General features: G+C 43.4%; 1 protein-coding gene across 1 annotated transcript in view; it reads right to left on the bottom strand.

Moving 5' to 3' along the window:
• The window catches only part of UTP3 (UTP3 small subunit processome component), a 656101-nt gene that overhangs the window by 473781 nt on the left and 167089 nt on the right, over positions 1–15231 (bottom strand). The gene's annotated exons all lie outside the window — the stretch shown is intronic.

The raw sequence follows: 15231 nt of genomic DNA, 5'->3' as shown, positions 1-15231 counted from the left end.
AGAAAGAGTCTTGAGAGCCATTCAACAGGTACCTACACAGGAGCAAGGACAAGGATTTTACTCATGTCCATGAGAGCTGTAATTTGTTTTTGTGCCTCTGCCCATTGATTTGGTGGCAGGTTTGGAATTCCTTTTTTCCTTGGCAAGATATGAAAGTGGAATCTGTATCCTTGTGAGACAATGTTTAGGACCCATTTGTCTTTTGTGATGATATGCCAGTTGTCTGCAAAAAATGCTAATTTTCCTCCCAAGGGAGCTGCCAGGAGAGATTTGCTTGGTAGTTTGAGGATTAAGTCATTGTGTTTGTCTTCTGCTAGCTTGGGGCCTGTTTTCTCCTCCTTTCTGGGTAGCAGTACCCCATTGGCGAGGTTTGTAAGGGCCTTGTGACTGACCTCTGCCCCTTGGGCGTCTGTATTTGCCCCTCTGTTATCTGTCAGAAGCTGAAAAGGACCAGATTTTGTTGGCCAATTTATGCTGAAACGAGGGGGTTGTACCTGTAAGAAATCCTTGACTGTCTGCATAGACTTTGCCTTATCCTCCATTTTCTTTAAGACCTCTTCTGCTTTGACACCAAATAATACATCCTGCTGTAAAGGTGCATCCAATAATTTTGCTTTAACATGATCAGGCAGGGTTTGTTCTTTTAACCAATCATGTCTACGTATGACAGACCCAGTAACAGCTGCTCTACAGGAAGCTTGCAATGAATCAAATCCACATTGTAAAGTATGTTTGCCCACCTGTTCAGCTGCATGCAACAGATCCTGCATTTCCTTGAATTCAGACTGTTCTTTATGTGTGCTCATTTTTTGCTTTAATTGAGACATTAGGAATTGCTGATATTTCAGCATGTGAAACTGACAATCTAATGCTCTCATAGCCAGAGTTGCTGAGGTGTATATTTTCTTTCCCCATCTATCTAGGGCTCTGGAATCCCTTTCAGAGGGCACAGGATTTTTAGCCCCATTGGGACCCTGGAAAATTGTTTCTGGGTCAGTCACAGGACTTTTATAAAGGAATTTGTGTGAGTCAGGCACTCTGTAGTATCGGTCTGGTTTGGCTGGAGCAGGAGGTAGAGAGTCTGGATTTAGACTAGACTCCAAGTAAACATCATCCACAATATCTAAAACTGGAGGGATAACAAGCGGTCTGTGCTGGGGTAGAAAAAGGAACTCTCGGAGCCTTTTCTTAGAATCAGAGTAGTCCTGGCCTTCCCAGTGGAAATGTTCCCTCATGGTATGTAAAGTTTCCTTCAGGGGGAGATGCTGAGGGGATAGAGTCTTCAGCATCAGAGTCTTCATAAGGGGGAAAAGTGTAATCCTGTTCCTCAGAAGAATCTGAGGAAATTGAAACCTGGTCAGAGGAAGCATAATCCTAGTCTTGGTCTTTTATGTGGAGGGGGGTGGGAACCCCTGATTAGGGTAATCAAATCTTCAGCCATCTTAAGCATTTCTTTCTTAGGCATGGGGCCTTGAACTGTAGACTGATGTACAGCCTTTTTTGGTTTTAATGGAGTTTTAAGCTTAGCATAAGACTTAATGGTGAGTGTAGTCGGTCTGAAGACACCTTCTGCAACCGAAGGTGTTTCCACTGCACCGGGGTCTCCTTCTGCTCCGGTGTCAGAAGGGCCTAATGAAGATGGCCGCGTCGGCCTAGTACACTCCGCTTGAGAATCCGCAGCTGTCTGGGGTTCCAATTCTGCAGTCGTCAGGGGCTGCGTAGGCGCCTCACTGAAAACCAGAGAAATGGCGACAGGCCCAGCAGAGGCCTCTGAGTCTGGCTTGTTCCTAGGCTGCCTGTCCTTATCCTTGCGTTTTTTATGCATGCCGGTCGTCGGCTGCTCCAACGGCATGATATAATTAAATTTCCTACCAATGTAATGTCGTGCAAAGTCAAAACGGCATTTGACAGTTCGTTTATTAAACCTAGCACAAAACCGACAGCCTGTGACGTTGTAGTCTGGGCCTAGGCAAGGAATACAATAAGAATGGAAGTCCTTATGAGGTATTTGCTTCCCACAAGAAATGCAATTGTTAAATTTTTCTGACATCGGATTGAGGCAAGAAAAGGTTCCCCAATGGGGTACTAAGCTTTATTGAAGACTTCAGACTGAAATTCGATTCGAAAATCTCAGGTGTCAGCCGACCGGCACTTGCGAACTGCTTCTGCTTTGGGCACCGCACAGCAAGAAAGACTGAAGAAAATGGCATTGGATGCCTCTTATATACCCCTGGCGCACTGACGTCAGGGAAGAAGCGACAGCAACAGACGCCGGACCAAGACTTTGGAACTCAGGCTGACTGCGGGACCGCCTGACGGCAGGATAACCCAAGTGTGATGACTGCAGCAGGGTAACATGATGAACATCTGTGTTTTTTCCATCTTAGATGCAAAGAGTGCATTCTGGCAAATTTTGATTGACCGAAAATCTTCAGTATTAACCACATTCATTCAGTACGCCATTTGGAAGATACAGATTTCTGAGAATGCCATTTGGAATAAATTCTGTCAGTGAAGTCTTTCAGCGTGTGATGGAGCTAATTTTTTCTTGCTATTCATGTGCCAATATAGTAGATGATATTCTAGTAGGAGGCAATGGTGAAGTCGAACACGATAGAAACGTCAAGAAAGTTCTGGAAAAAGTAAAGTGAATCTTAAGCTAAATCCTCAGAAGTGCAAATTCAGGCTACGAGAAGTTACTTATGTTGGTCACTTGATTACCACATTTCAGGCTTGTGACCAGATCCTTCAAAGCAAACAGCAATTCTCAAGATGCCAGCTCCAGACAGTGTTCAAGCCCTATGTTTTCTTGCCATGGTCAACTATCTAGGCAAGTTAATTCCAGATTTCAGTCAACTTTCAGCACCGCTAAGAGAGCTGACATGCAAAGATGTAATTTGATCTTGGTCAGAACAGCACCAAAGAGTATTTGATGTCCTGAAACAGAACATTGCTAGTCCACCAACTCTCAGCTACTATGATGTTCATAAACCAGTTACTCTTTCCTGTGATGCTTCTTAGTTTGGTCTAGATGCAGTTATTCAAGAGGGTAGACCAATAGCCTATGCTTTGAAAACTCTTACCCAAACCGAGATGCAATACGCCCAGATTGAGAAAGAGCTTTTGTCAATTGTGTTTGCATGTTCGAAGTTTCATGATTATATTTATGCTCGACCTATCCAGATCAAAACTGACCACCAACCTATAGCTACTATTTTGAGAAAGCCTATGCATACAGCTCCTGCCAGATTGCAATGCATGATGCACAAACTGCAAAAGTATAACTTCAATCTTGTTTACACAAAAGGCAAACATTTATCTTACTGATACCTTGTCCATATTATCCAGAAAAAACACAGAACATAACAATGAACAATTTGATTTTGGGTTCAAAGACGTGAGAAATTTTTCTTCCACACATCTTGATGAGCTCAGAACTCACACAGCTTCAGATCCAACTCTCCAGAAGCTCAACCTCTATCAGATGAGGATGGCCTTCAAAGCAATCTTGTTTACTAGTAGATGTGCAGCAGTATTTTCCAAACAGAGATGAGATTTTTGTCAGACAATGGTATCATCATGAAAGGTCAAAAAGTGATGGTTTCAAAATCCTTGCAACAAGAATACATTAAGATCTTGCACCGTGGCCACCCAGGAACTGATTCTATCAAAAGAAGGGTGAAGGGGTCTAGTATTTTGGCCTTCTATGTCAAGTGATATCAAGAAAGTACATTCATCTTGTTCAGTCTGTAACAGTACAAAGCCACATCAACAGAAAAAAAAAACAGTTCAGTTAAGCCAGATTCCTGAACTACATTGGTCGACAGCAGCCACAGATATCTTCGAGTGGAATGGTCAACATTACTTGCTGTTCAAACTGGTTTGAGATTGACCTACTTCCCAACCTAACTTCCAATACTGTCATTATTAAGTTGAAGATACATTTTTCTGTCCATGGTAATCCGCACAGTTACTTCTGACAATGGTGCACAGTTTACAAGTCAGCAGTTCAAGAAATTTGCAGAAACGTGGGACTTTGTTCATATAACAAGTAGTCCTGAATACTCTCAGTCAAATGGTTTGGCTGAAAGTGCAGTTCAAAGTGCAAAATAGCAGTTAGAGAAATCCAGATGTGACAATACCGATGTTTTTTTTTAAACTTGTTAAATCTCAGAAACATTCCTTCTGATAAATTATCTTGGTTCACCTGCCCAGACTTATGTCAAGACAAACCAGAACCACATTGCCCATCAGTAGTGATTTATTGGTTTGATGTTCTAAGAACAACAAAGCAATAAAAACCCAACTATTGAAGAAACGTTTGCCCCAGAAGTCTTATGACAAAACCAGCAAACTACTCTGTTCTTTACAAAAAAGGGAGATAGTGAGGATGCAGACATCCAAAGGTTTTGATCACATTGGATTTGTGAAAAGTTTGTGTCCAGAGCTGAGATTGTACATTGTGGAATCACAAGGAATGGAATTCAAATGAAATCGGAAGCATTTGTTACCAGTGTCTGAGCCAGTGTTTCAGCATCTTGCCTGTGACAAAGACTCTTAGTTCTCAGAGTGACTTGTTCAATGTTCCTATTTCAGAGCAGAGGACATTCCGTCAGCAATCCCCGTTCATGAAAAAATACCTGAAAGTCCTCAAGCAGAACATTCCCCAGTGACCGTCCCTGTTGCTAAATCCAGTCTTACCTATTATGGCACGAGATTAGGTCACATCTCGGAACCTAGTTCCAGATACACGGCAACCTGGATATGACTGTTTTTCTTTATTAGTGTCTGTATAATTGCATGCCTATTGAAAAGTCACTGTTTATATGAGACAGATCAGTAAAGAAGGAGGATGTAGATAAGTGTGTGTGATATACCTTTAAGAAGCTTTCCAGTGAGCTAGCACGCAGTGTCTGTTATTCTAAAAGTGCATTACTTCTGGTTTAAGCACTTGGGCTTCAGGCCAGTTATTTTACATTAAGAAGGTTCATGGTCTGCACTCTTGTGGGAGGAGAGGCTGGACTCTGCCCTTCTGAGCTGGGAATTTCTGGTTAAAGGCTTATAGTGCCTGCATATTTGAACTGTTTCTTACTGAAAATGGTGTGCCTTGTTTGCTGTAGCATAGACTAGATCCAGGCCTGCTGAATCTAGCTTTGTTTGTATAACTTGAGCTCTAATCCAGACCTTTTTTGGAGAAGGTACCCCTGCACCCCAGTGGCAGGAGTGTGCAGTTAGAACTTGTCTGATTGTAGACTACAGGAACAGGGCTCAGTTCTGATATTCTTTTACTGGTTAATTGGGTAATTTGTTTAAAAGGCTTTTCTGGTTGCTTGCAGTCATCTAAAGCTGTTTTAAGTGCATTTTTTACTGTTTGTAGTTGTTTAAAGCTGTTTTAAGTGTATTTTTTACTGTTTTTGTCTTATCTTTTCAAAAAACATTTTTTTCATTGTTTCCCACCTTTCTAAGCTAGTATAGTCCAGTTTTCAGGCTAGTGCTGAATTCAGGGCTGTGTTACAATTTTCTGAGTTGCCCATACCTTACTTGGATAGAAGGAGGTTTCTCTGTTCACCTGTGAGAGAGGGAGCTTTGAGCAGCCATCTGTCCCTGGAGGAGTGGTTCCAGTCCAGAAGTTATTAGTTTATAGGCCATTTAGGGCTAATTTCCATCTCTTTCATTTCCCTGGTGTAAAAACCACATTAGCACTGTTTTGCACGTCCGGGCAGCGCCGATTAGCTAGGGCTAAATTTATCCCGGCTCCACCAAGTCTCCTCTTCAGTTTTTCCCTTGAAAGTAGTCTAACTCTCAACCTAAGCAGTTAAAAAGCATTCTACAGCTCAGATGGTGCAGTGGTATGCTGCTGTGATAGAGCACAGCATCCCGGGTTCGGGACTTGGCAGCGCTGACTATTAGGGTCGGGAGGGTGGCCTAATGGTTAAGGTGTTTGCCTTACAAACACAAGGTGCAGGGTTTGAGTCTCACAAGGGATAATTGGCTAGGCTTAAAATGGCTCGCAAGGGCAGTTAGCCTAGTATGAACCTAAACAAACAATACAGTCCAGCACTTGCTCAGACCTAATAGCAAGCACTAATATAGCCCGACACTTGACTGCTCAGCAGGGCATGGCTCATTATTCACCCCTCACCAACCAAGTGACTAAGGAGCTCACCCTACTACTCAAGCATGACCAAATGGCAATTTCAGGTATACTTCTCCAGTCCAGCTGGTGAACCTGGGTATCCTGAGGCAATGTTACAACTGCCTCATGTACGCAGACAACCCTCTCCTCCTACCACAAAACATTAACATATGCAAGATATGCAATTATATAGCTAAATTGGAGGCTAAGCTCTCTCCACCAAAGACTGGAACAGGGAGTCATGAGGAGAAGGTCAACACTTGCACCACACCTCCAGCCTCACACAGACGTACTAAACCAGCACTGGCAAAAAATACACATAAATACATGAAATCATACTCGAAGACTCTAAATAAAAACCTGCAAATGCATCACAGACCTCCAAAGCAGATACCCAAAAAACCTGCACCTCCTGTCACAAACCAGACAACACATAAAACACAAAATCAGTGTGCCGCACAATCACAGCCCTTAAGGCGAAATAACATACCTAAACACACTACTAATAGCCGACTCTATAGTCAGGCATACTAACGTCCCACTCACTAGGCTGGACAAGGAGAAGGTTACTGTTAGCTGCCTGTCGGGAGCCAGAATCTGCCACATAACACAAACACTCAGGTCACTCCAGAACAAGTACAAATATGACTCTTGTCATTGTTCATGTTGGTGTGAATGACCTGAGACGTACCTCCCTGGACTACATGAAAAGAGACATGGAAGAGCTCTCTGATCATGTAGCCCAGGCAGGTATGACCCTGACCCCTGAGTAGCATCCTGCCCTCACCAAGAATAACACTGCAGTATAAAGAAAAAGTGATAGATTTCAACAATTGGCTAAGCTTCTGGTGTCATTCAAAGGGGATCCAGTGTCTGTCAGCCTAGGACGACATGCTCGACAAGCCTCGTTGCTTCGCAAGAGACAGCTTGCACCTGTCACCCCTAGGCTTTCGAATACTGGCCAATGCTCTTGCTGCCCCCATAGTGCCTTTTTAAGGCAAGGCTCAAAAGTCAAACCCACCTCCGTAAACAGCACAAATAAAAAAAAATGAGGGTTATGCTATTCGATGCCAGGAGTTTAAATCTCAAAATGCACGCGCTCGAAGCACTCCTCAGTATGGAGAACGTCGACATCTGTGCAGTAACTGAAACCTGGTTCAAGGCTCCACATAGCACCCCAGCATTGCCGGGCTACAACTCATACCACACATTTCGGCCACAGAACATGGACTGAAACGCAAAAGGAGGGGATGTGTCCATATTCATCAAGGATACCTACACCTCCAGGGTAGTGGTACAGCATGATACCTCCGAGATCATCCATGTGCAACTAACACCAGGCAAATCTGCAATGCAAATTGTGGCCTGCTACAGATCACCCTCCATGACCCAGGACCACCACTCTGCCTTTCTGGAGACACTGGAAAATATGAAGGTCCTACCGAACACCCTGACATTGGGCGATTTCAGTTACCTTACCATTAACTGGAAAACTACTCAAGTACAAACTCCCAGGTCCAGCGTTTCCTGGTATTTATCAACTCAAATGTCCTGGATCAGCTGGTAAACTCCCCTACCAGAGGTGAAAACATATTGGACCTGGTCATCACCAACGTGGGCGACAGGTGGGAGGTCAACGAGTCACTGGTTAGATCAGACCATAAACTAATCACTCTGGATGTCCACACCACACCACCACCTCCAAACCAAGGAAACCACAGCGAAAAACTTTTCTATAGCAAACTTCACCTTACTTAAGACAAGAGGTGGTAAGTTTCACAGCCCCTACGCTAAAGGATAACTGTGTCCAAGATGCAGGAACCTTTACAAATGCACTCTATGAGCATCTACAAGGATGCATTGATCATGCCATCCCTAGCAAAACCAAGACTCACTCCCCTAAGAGAAGGAAACCAGTCTGGTGGACCCCTGCCATAAACAGGCTATACAATAGAAGGAGGAAACTAGTTCAGAAAAAAAGCAAATCCCAAGAAGTAAAGACATCCCTGATCAGTATCATTAAGAAACTAAGGTCCCTCATAAAATCCTCCAAGGCTAACTTCAAAAGAAAAATAGCCAAGGATTCGAAAGATAACCACAAAGCCTTCTTTAACAATGTCAAGAATCTAAGTGGCAACTCGCAGATATGCTCTGAGCTAGTGCAAAAATAGCACAAAATATACTGAACCCTCTGATATTGCCAACATCCTGGCAGATAGATTCAGTGCAAACTTCACCCCCCCTCTCACCCTCAAAAGGGCCTACAACAATACCGGAAAAGTGTAGTGTCCCAGAAATCACAGACACACAGGTGAAAATAGCCCTTTCAAAAGCCAAAACCACAGCATCAATGGGGCCACATGGTGTCCCAGGCTGCGTCACGAACTACAGAACAAACTAAACCCCAACCTAAACACACTGTTCAACCTCAGCCTCTCCACAGGCTACATGCCCATAGAATTGCGCACAGCAATGGTTACTGAGCTCCACAAATGAGGGGCCACAATTGACCCTGGTAACTATCTCCCTGTAAGCCTGACTAGCCTTGTCTGCAAGGCTATGGAGCGCATCATCATGGAACTCATTAACAAAGACATTGGGAACCCCCAAACACTTGACCCGACCCAGTTCGGCTTTGTTAAGGGCACATCATGCCTACTAAACCTAGTTGACTTCTTCAAGACAGTCACCAAGGCCATAGATGAGGGAAAGGTAGTTCACACAGCCTACCTTGACCTCACCAAGGCTTTTGACACCATTCCCCACTTGGGAATTACAGAAAAACTCACCAGCCTGAACATAAACCCGTATGTCACAAGATGGGTTGCCAACTGGCTTACTGACAGAACTCACACGGTAAGAATAGCGGGCTCCAGGTCCGACTCTAAACCAGTCACAAGTGGTGTCCCACAAGGCTCGGTCCTGGGACCCCTACTGTTCGGCATATACTTCTCAGAAGTACAGGCAAACACAGGAGGACTATGGCTAACCAAGTTTGCCGATGACTGCAAACTGGGAGCCATAACTGACTCTCCGGCTGACACAGACATTCTCCAAAAGGGCCTTACTGAGACGGACACCTGTTGTCAAAGTCATGGTCTCAAGCTAAATGCCAAAAAATGCATAGTCATCCCGTCTGGGAAAAACAAAACACCCATGAATTACCACATAGGTGGCAGCCCCCTTAATACAGAAGAGGTAATAAGAGATCTGGGGACCCAGGTAGATAGTAATCTCTCATTTGACAATCATATTGCCAAAGTAGTTAGGAAATACTTCTATGTAGCCCATCTAATTACTAAAGGGTTCGCATCTAGAAATAAAGAGTTTATAGTGCCGCTCTACTCGTCACTCATCAGACCCATCATAGAGTACAATGCCCCATTTGGGATGTACCTCACAAGACACTTCCAACAGCTGGAAAGACCACAAAAGTACCTCACCAAGAGGATTACTGGCCTCAAACACATGTCCTATGCAGCCCGACTGGAAAAACTCCAGCTGTACTCAGTCGCATATCACTCACTCAGAGGTGATCTCTGCCAGACTTACAAAGCCATGTTCAACTCAGAATTGATGGACATGCGCCACCTAAAGAAGTCCAAGTCACTGCGAGCCACTCGCTCTAGTGAGCTAAACCTCACCACAACAATAAATAGAACATGCTGGAGGAATAGATTCCTGTCACAGAGACTCCCCATGTTTTGGAACAAAATTCCTGACTACATTAGGCAGAGCCCCTCACTAACACTCTTCAAGAGAAACCTTGACGAGTGGATGGGTAACAGAAAATACACCCCTGGGATCACTACATTGGCTCTTCTTGACAGAGGCTCAGTTTATTAATCAATGGGGTGGCAAAAGCGGACACACTCTGGCTAGGCTTACAAATGCCCTCGGGCAGATAGTCTAGTACCTACCTATGAAGCTATAAGTACTGAGCATATGCAAGCAACAGTGCCATTTTGAGCGAGCAGCCAGACTGAGAGCATGCAAGTATGTAGTCAGTTAGTTAGACGGTTCATTTAAGTTCAATGTTCCTGCCATCTATCCTGATGTGTTGGTATACAATAAACTACTTAAAACGAACACCCAAGCCTCATCATCTTCTTAATGCACATAAGGAGAGCAACACTTACTTCACCACTTAGGTAGCTGGGCTAAGGACTAATGGAAAAATCCCCTCATGGTTGCCAGTTTGATAGCCAAATCATGGACCGCTCTCATCCGATAGGGAAAGAGTGGGCTACAGTGTCTCTCTCTCTCTCCACAGGGAAACAACTGCCACAGCTCTCACTCCAGTGGAGAACAAATATGAAGATGTGACAGCAGCTTGGTGGTTGTCAGGCATGGGGCAGACAAAGATCTTAGAAAAAAAGGATGCAAAGCAATAAAACAGCAGCTAACAGCCTCACAGGCTTGCCAGTTGGATGAACACCAAGGATTGTACAGTGATTCAAGACAATCAAAAATTGTGATATGACAATGTACTCTACACCAAACAGATAAAACTTCAGTGGCAATATCAGAACATAATAGATGCATCCTTACTGTACCTAGTGGTGTAATACACGACATTCATTGATGGGTAACACTTTTCCATCAACGAGAATTCAGGACTTTTTTACGGCAAATGCCCATGTTTAGCAGTGTCCAATTAGTTTGCCTGCATATGCTTGCAATGTAATGCACTGGTTACATTACCAAGCTCGTTAGCACAAGCCAGATGCATTACTGGGTGCACAACTGAGTTTGCCCCAGGAGCCTGTCAGTTTGTCCCATAGTCAGCAGGGAACAACCACATGTAAATAAAGACTATAACAATGCATATAACTATTTAAGAATACTGGAACCCACAAGCAGCAAAAAAAAAAAAAACTTGAGAATCACCCAGTCATAAGGGGATGGGTAACAGGGTACTCCTGAACTATCAAAGAGGGATCCTTACTAGACCACCTGATGTGGTATAAATGCATCTATTGTACCTAACATGAAAAATCCTCCTTGATGGGTCACTAGCTGCAGTACCACTAGGGTAAAAGGATAAAGCAGACTGCCATAGGGCAGGCTTTAAATACCAGAATCCTGGAGAACCAGTTTTCCAAAAGTCCCCCAAACTCCTTGAATCGTGGTCTGAATAACAATGGTCTGTGAAGTTGTGTACCAAGAACATAAGTGGCCACAGTCCAAATGTAACAGAGACATTCCTGAAGCAGTTACTGGAAGCAGACACCTCTCTAATAAAATGGGCCTTAACTACAGTATTTGAAAAGGAGTGTTTGGCTGACTGTTGGCACAAAATAATGCAATTAGCATACCACTTGGAAAACAGCCTTCCCTCCCTCCCTGCAGCAAACCAATTGAAAAGCTGTTCCATCTTCTTAAACTCATGCACTCTCCTCAGGCAGCATCTGAACAGACAGGCTGACAGTTAATGTCTAAGGTTTGTTTAAGCCACTGCAGAGAACACTGGGAGATGAAAAAACTAGTTCACAGAAACCTGTAAAACTACCATTGGGACAGCTTGGGTTCAAACTACTGCACACAATATCTTTATGAAACATACAAACTTATTTCCTACATATAAACTACCTAAAGCTCTGAGATGTGATAGCAACCTGGAACAATGATTTCCAGGAAGCTAACACCACTGAACTAGCAGGTTCAGACAACAAAAAAAGGCAAGCCTGCTTACCATGAAGTTGAGGTCACATAACGAGGGTGAGTTTTTCTGGAAAAAGATGTACCAATCCCTTCAGGCAACCACAGTTGCGTAAAATCTTATCATAACAGTAGATGTCCTTTTCTTCACTGTTGCAGTATGCTAAACAAGAGAGATATCCCGCCCAAAGCAGCCCAATGCTCATCCTGTATACAAAAGCCTAATGATCCTGCATGCATCGTAGGTCACACTTATACTTCCCGCACATAATATAAGGCAAAAAAGGGACATACAGACAACTACCCAGAACTGAACTGCCCCAGAAGGGAACAGTCTCCATAGGACAAAGGAGTCCATGCATATCTAGAAGGAAGAAATGCAGAAGAAAAAGTGGAAACCCTCAACCAGAAGAGAATCTTAAACAAAAACCAGAACAAACAAGTGAGGGTTGGAAGGAAGGAGCGAATACTACAACAATGAAGAGAAGGATATTTACTGTTGTGGTAAGATTTTACACAACTGTACTATGTCCTTCTATATCACTGGTGCAGTATTCTAAACAGAAGGGAAAGTAAAAATAAAGCTTAAGAAACAGACTAGGAGGTGGAAGGCTGAGAACAGCCCTCAACAAACTCACATAAAATGGTTTCAGCAAAACCTGCTCTTGCCCCGAAACCATATCCACCTTATAAAGATAGATTAGTAAAGGTAAACACTGAAGACCAAGTAGCAGCTTTATGGATGGAATCGGTGTTCAACACCTTCAAAAAAGCACCAAAGGATGGAACTGCCCTAATGGAATGGGCTGCAACAGAAGTGGACTGAGATTTGCCATGAAAAGTATAACAAAAAGAAATTGCCTTAGATATCAAGGACAAGATGGGTTTGCTTAGAAACAGCCAAACTCAAAGACCTGGGAAGAAAGGAAACAAAAAGCTGATCAGACCTACAAATAGTCCTGAGCCGTCTGTGAAAATCCAAGGTGTGCAGGACACAAACTCACTAGCAGATTGAGAAGGGAAAAAGAAAGGGAGTTGTACCGGCTGATTCAAGGACAACTCAATTACTACCTTGGGGACAAAGGAAAGATTAGTACGAAGGGAAACCTGTCCTTATGAAAAACTAAAAAAGGAGGAATTTCCATAAGTGCCTGGAGCTCAGAAACCCCCGAGCAGAACCAAGGACCAACAGCAAAACAGTCTTCCAGGTACAATGTTGCAAGAAGCAGAATCTAAAGGCTCAAAAGGAACTGGAGTTAATTTTTTCAAAACAAAATAAAGGTCTCAAGGAGGAGGAATAGGTTTCCTTGGAGGCCTAATAAGCAGGAGACATTTACAAAAATTGTTTGACCTCAAAACAAGGAGCCAAAGGAGGATTCAAGGGCAAACAATGGCTTGCAAATGGGCTTTTAACAGGAGAACAAGCCAGGCGGAGACTGGAGCAACTCACAAATAAGAGAGGAGACACACACACACACACACAGACATACACAGACAGACAGACACACACAGACGCACACGGCCCAGGTTACAAGCATGGCACCAGAGAGAAAATCTTTTCCATCTGGACATGTCCAGATTTGCTGGTTGAGGGTTTCTTTGCCTCCTGTAAAATGCTCATCATGTCCTCAGAAAAGACATGCTTGAAAAGGATCAAAACCCTGTCACCCACAGTATCACCTGAGGAGTAGACAAGTGAGGATGGATGAGAGACCCCTTATCCTGTGTGAGGAGATCCAACCAGTGAGGTACCTTGCGGTGACTGCCCCTGGTCAGATGCATTAAGAGGGGGGACCACTGCTGTCTTGGCGAAAAGGGAGTCACAAGCAAGATTTTCTGGAAGACTGAATCTTTTGCAGAACTCTTGGAAGTAGAGGAAGAGGAAGGAAAGCATAAAGAAACATCCTCTTCCAATGAAAAGAAAGCGCATCTGTCTTGCACACCAGATGATATGGCACTCTAGAACAGGATAGAGGAAGCTGCCTGTTCAGTGGGGAGGCAAAAAGATCTACCCGAGGAATACCCCACTGATGGACAATGTCCAGAAACATGTCTCTGTGAGGCATCCATACGTGAGCCTGCGTTTTGGACCTGCTCAAAGAATCTGCCGTTAGACTGTGCTCTGAAGAAATGTATACAGCCTGAAGAGTTAAGTGATAACTCTGAGTCACCTCCCAAGTTTGAAGAGCCATCTGCATTGGAGGTAAGATTTTGTGCCTTCCTGCTTGCTGATGTACCACATCACTGTAGTGTTGTCTGTGAACATCTTCAAGGAGCCTGAAGAGAACATGGGATGTAAAGCTTGAAATACCAAAGTCAAACCTCGCATCTCTTTGATGTTGATATGCTCCGACTTCAGATGGGGAGGCCAGGAACCTGTACTTTCAGGTGACCAAAAGAAGCCCCCCACCCCATGTCTGAGGCATTAGTGAACAGTTCTTGAGAAGGGACTGAAGGCTGAAAGGGACAGCCTCGATTGAGAACAAACTGTAGAATCCACCACTTAAATTCCTTCTTTAGACAGGTACACTGAAATTTAGAGGGTGATGATGCTGCAGCCAAAATCACTTCGGGTACCACTGAAGCTTCTACATATGCAGTCTGGGAAGACAGAGCTAGAAGAGAGGAGGCCATGAATTCCAGGGCCTGAAGAAACTTCCTGACTTGCATGGCAGTCAGAGAAAGAAGAGAATGAAAGAAGGTTGTCAGTGACAAAACTTTTGGAGGTGGAAGTGAGGCCAACAGTGGCACTGTCTGAATACTGCATTCCAGATGCACATGATCCTGAGAAGAGTAAACATGGACTTTTGGAAGTTGAAAGTGAACCTCAGACTTTGAAGAAGCTAGATGGTGAACTCCAGATCCTTTAACAGGCAACTGGGAGAAGGCACCTGAAGCAACACATCTAGATAAGGAAAATCTGAATGACTTGGAGCCCTGCAAAAGGAAATCACAGGAGTTAGGCATTTCCTGAATACTCCTAGAGCAGTAGAGAGGACAAAGGGCAAAGTGGAGAATGGAAAATGAAAGGAAGACAGAAAAAAAACATTAAAAACTTCATGAAAAAAAAAGGTGAATAGGAATATGAAGGTAAGGGAAAAAAGGGTTTAAAAAGAGAAGGGACATTGAGAAAGGTACTGAGCTGGAAGAGATCCAGAACAGGTCTGCAAGTAACCTCCTTTAGAGGAACCAGGAACATCCTGAAATAAAAAAAAATCCTTCCACACTTGGAAGGGGGGACAGGTTGAATGGTTCCTTTTAAACACCTTTTATCACTTGTGACATAAGCACATTTACATTTATGTAAAAGTAATCAAACCATATTAACAAGTTAAAAATAACTAAAATTGTTTCACATATATTGCTATATACTGATATATATATTATATATATATATATATATATAAAATCATATAACTTAAGCAACATTACAT

This window comes from Protopterus annectens, chromosome 2.part0 (assembly GCF_019279795.1).
Source record: "Protopterus annectens isolate FY-2018-M chromosome 2.part0, PAN1.0, whole genome shotgun sequence".
Lineage (NCBI taxonomy): Eukaryota > Metazoa > Chordata > Ceratodontiformes > Protopteridae > Protopterus > Protopterus annectens.
This window is presented reverse-complemented; position numbering and strand designations above follow the sequence as displayed.